Genomic DNA, 4,985 nt, shown 5'->3' on the forward strand with positions numbered 1-4,985 from the left:
AAGTGATAGCCATGGTTATTGAATACTCGTTATGTTCCAGATGCTTTCTAACTACTTCAATGTATTACAGAGCTTGTTATCTAAAAGGAATACAAGGGACTTCCCTGGTGGTCCCGTGGCTAAGGCTCGGCCCTCCAACGCAGGGGACCTTGATTCGATCCTTGGTCACAGAACTAGATCCCACATGCCACAATTAACAGTTTGCATGCCACTATTAAAGATGCCACATGCTGCCATGAAGATCAAAGATCCTGCATGACCCAGCTAAGACCTGGCCTAGCCAAATAAATAAATAAATAAATATGTAACAAATAAAAAACGAATTCAACTTGTTGAATATGTGCTTTGTGTGTATTAGCTTAAATTCTTATAACAATCTTCTGAGGAAGATACCAAGTCATAGAGAGATTCAGTAACTTTCTTAAGGTCACACAACTGGTAAATGATAGAACCTGGATTTGAATCCAGACGTTATGCCTCTGAATCTGTCATTTTAGCAAATTGGCAATTTTAACTTTTAAGATAATAGCCTGGATCTAAAGATTAGTGTCTTGCTGAGAAATCTCATTTTAAATGTCCATCACAGAATATTAATTCTTAATTTCTTTGTGCATTCTTCTGCAACAATTTACTCTAGCCCCAGGCAGATACTTGGGGCTAAGTAAAGGGAAGATCATATCCTCTGAAAGGTGAAAGAGAAAACCACATTAATAATTTTACAGAACATTGACTTCTTACCACCATTACCATCATTATAACAATACTAATAATATGAAGTGTAGAAATAAGGTAACAGGCAAATATGGATGGTACCCATCTGAACACTGTGTAGGGAAAGGAGCTCTTGACCAAGTAGACTTTACTGCTAAGATCTTCTTGACAAAGCTACTTGTTTCTTTTTTAATCTCTGAAGTTATTTTATTACTTGCAGTTAGAACAGACAAGGCCATCAAACAATGTTTGTGTGAAGTCACCTTCCAAGCCCTGTCAAGGAAAATCCACACCTTTCCCTCCCGATCCCCATGCTTCCCATTTGAGCTTCCTAGGACCAGCGGATGAAACTTGTCATGAAGCAGTTGACAAAGATACTTCTGATGCCTTGAGGGGCCCTCAAGCTATTAATACTCAGCTGAGAGATATGCTCAAGGTTATGAGACCTTCTAGAACTGCTAGGGGGTCTAGCTAGCCAAGGGATTTCCTGGGCATGCGGCCTCTCAAATTTCTCATCCGCAGAGAGAAGAGGCACCAGTTAGGTACACTCAGGTCTCTGGCCCACTTGATAGTTGTATTTTGTATGGTAACTAAACAGATGGGTACCCTAACCTTGGTTCACATAAGCTTCCCCTGGGAGACATCCTCTCTTTGGTGGAAAAACCAAATTTTTAAACCAGGAAGGTTGAGGACAAGACATTGGAGATTGGTATTAACCAAGACCAGTGCCCTCTTATGGGGCTAACCTGGGTAGCCAGGCATTCCTCGGGGTCACCTTTCCTGTCTCTGTCTGTCTGAGTTCTGCGGAAAGAAGAGCCTGAGACAAAGGCTTCAGTGGATTCTATTGGCAAGTGGAAACCAGAGAGTGTGAGTGAGGATCAGAGGGTGTGAAGGAGGAATGGAGAGAGCTATTCCAAAGGCCTGCGTCAGAAAGTGGGCTCCTTCCTGGTTGCCTAATTGTGTAGGACTGTCTGAGAATTCTATCTGAAGGAAAGAAAAAAAAGCATTTCCCCATCAGCTCCCATCCCTCTCTGGAGAGGTTCATCCCTCCACCTAGTTAGCCAAGTGTTGATTCTCCAGCTCATTCAAGTTCCCCTCTTTGCAGGTGAGAAGTCCTGGCTGGGGTGCAGGCAGTGCTAACAGCTTGAAGGTGGTCCAGCACACTGAGGCCTGACTCCTGCCTGCAGAGAGCTCAGTAAGGCCAAGAGGATCTGAAGAGGTGTGTCTGTAGTGCCTGCTTCTTCCAACAGCCGCAGCCAGCAGCACGATCTCAGGAGGGTCATTTCAGCCTGTCTGGCTTTAGCTTCTTCATCTATAACATGGGAGGGAAGGGATGTGGGGCAGTAAACTCAGTCATTCAGGCCCCTTTCGATTTCAACATTCTGCATAGAACAAAACTTCCAAGTGGGACCTGAGGAGAAAGGATGAGCCAAATACGAGACTAGCAGGAAGGAGCAGGCTTCCTAGGGAAGGCGGGACTTGGGGGCCAAGTGAGGGAGGTGCGGCTGAGGTAGAAGGTATGGAGAGGCTTCCATGATGTGGGGACCAGGAACACTCGGTCTGTGTAGAACAGCTGGTCATTTGGGGATGGAGTGGAGACGAAGTGTTGAAGGCATGTGGTGTGACGGCAAGAGTGGGTGAGAATCGGGGTCTGATTCCAGCTCTGCCTCTGATCAGCTGTGACCTTGGGCAAGTCCAGCACCAGGTCCCAGTTCTTCATCTGTAAAGTGAAGAAGGTATTTCAAGGCTGTCAAAGGGGCTTGGGTAAGTCTGAGAGGAGGGGCCTCACAAGGTTAAAGCCAGTGCTTGGCAGCTAACCCAGGTGTAGGGTGAATGTGCCCTTTCTAGCCCCACAGAACAAGAAGTGAAAACCTCTACTGATGGAGCAGTCAGACATTGAATTCTGAGACCCCCTAATGGAATAATAGCAGGATTTCTAAATAGCAAAGACCTTGAAGGGAGGCTGGACTAACTGACAGCAGGCACGAGGGAGGTGAGTCTGGGATTAGCTGGGCCCAGATATCTGGCTGGGATCATCATCTGGGCACCACTCTGCTGGCAAGAGGACTTATTTATGCGAGCAAGATGGGCTTCCGTCAGTCCTTCAGGGGCTTACTGAGACAGCGATGGTAGGTCGCTACTGACAACCAAAGCTTCAAGCTCCTCCCACAGTGCAGACGTATTGTTAGGGTGCAGCTACCTAACCAGACACCTTAGTTACCTGAACCAAGGCCCACAGCATGAGCTCTGGCCCAAAGAACATAAGTAGAAATGAAATGTGTCAGTTCTCAGCAGCAGAGATTGATCATCAGCTGTGCCTTTTCCCCTCTCTCTCCTTCTACAGCAGCCTTGGAGGCTGCATGGTACAGATGGCAGCATTACAACAGGGAAGGGCTTGGATCTCCGAGTCACTGCCTGGAGGAGAGGTGCTCAGCAACATCCTCATCAGACTTTTCACTGGCAAGAATTAAACTCGCATTGTGTGTGTCCCATCACATCTGAGGGTTGTCATGGCAGCTATCCTGTCCTATCTAGTACAACCATCCTAGAAACTTCCAATGAGCTCCAAAGCAGACATTCAGTTATTTGTGTATCTACAACTTGGGAAACCTAAGGATGAGCCCGTTGCTAAGTCTTGGATGATATTTATTTTAAAATACCTAGGGCATGCTTGCTACATGCCAGATCTCTTTCTGCATTTGGGAATACAATGTCAGGATGACGAAGTTCACAGTCTTTTGAGGCTTACATGTGGAAGGAAAGTTATGACCAACCTAGACAGCATATTAAAAAGCAGAGACATTACTTTGCCAACAAAGGTCCATCTAGTCAAGGCTATGGTTTTTCCAGTAGTCATGTATGGATTTGAGAGTTGGACTATAAAGAAGGCTGAGCGCCGAAGAATTGATGCTTTTGAACTGTGGTGCTGGAGAAGATTCTTGAGAGTCCCTTGGACTGCAAGGAGATCCAACTAGTCCATCCTAAAGGAGATCAGTCCTGGGTGTTCACTGGAGGGACTGATGTTTGAAGCTGAACCTCCAATACTTTGGCCACCTCATGCGGAGAGCTGACTCATTTGAAAAGACCCTGATGCTGGGAAAGATTGAGGGCAGGAGGAGAAGGGGACGACAGAGGATGAGATGGTTGGATGGCATCACTGACTCGATGGAAATGGGTTTGGGTAGACTCCGGGAGTTGGTGATGGACAGGCAGGCCTTGTGTGCTGCAGTTCATGGGGTTGCAAAGAGTTGGACATGACTGAGAGGCTGAAATGAACTGAACTGTCAGCAGAGGGAGACAAATATCAAGAGGATGTGATAAATGCATGACTATAGGAGCAAGGGGCTTCCCTGGTAGCTCAGTTGGTAAAGAATCCACCCTCAATGCAGGAGACCCTGATTCGATTCCTGGGTTGGGAAGATCCCCTGCAGAAGGGCTAGGCTACACACTCCAGTATTCTTGGGCTTCCCTTGTGGCTCAGCTGGTAAAGAATCCACCTGCAATGCAGGAGACCTAGGTTTGATCCCTGGAGTAGAAGATCCCCTGGAGAAGGGAAAGACAACCCACTCTAGTATTCTGGCCTGGAGAATTCCATGGACCATATAGTCCATGGGGTCGCAAAGAGTTGGACACAACTGAGCGACTATTACACTTTTACAGGAGCAAAGTAAATTCAGTGGTGGTGATCGTTCCTGCAGTGGAAATGTGGGCATCTCCTAGGATTGTTCTGCTTATTTCTAAGTTATAGACAATCCATTGGTTGGTGATGGACAGAGGCCTGGCGTGCTGCAATTCATGGGGTCGCAAAGAGTCAGACACGACTGAGCGACTGAACTGAACTGAACTGATCTTGGTTACTTTATGTTGTAAAAACAGCCTCAATTTTTAAAAATTTATTTTTAATTGGAGGATAATTGATTTACAATGTTGTGATTTCTGCTGTACAACAACACAAATCAGCCATAAGTATACATATGACTCCTCCCTCTTGAACCTCCCTCCCCATTCCAGCCCTCTAGGTTGTCACAGAGCACCCGGTTGAGCTCCCTGCATTATAGCAGCTTCCCACTGGCTCTCTATTTTGCATATGGTAATATGTGTTTCCATGTTACTCTCTCAATTCATCCCACCCTCTCCTTTCTGCGCTGTGTCCACAAGTCTGTCCTCCATGTCTGTGTCTCTAGCCCTGCCCTGCAAATAGGTTCATCAGCACCATTTTTCTAGATTCCATATATGTGCATTAATATACAATATTTGTTTTTCTTTTTCTGACT

The sequence above is a fragment of the Capra hircus genome, chromosome 3, assembly GCF_001704415.2.
Source record: "Capra hircus breed San Clemente chromosome 3, ASM170441v1, whole genome shotgun sequence".
Lineage (NCBI taxonomy): Eukaryota > Metazoa > Chordata > Mammalia > Artiodactyla > Bovidae > Capra > Capra hircus.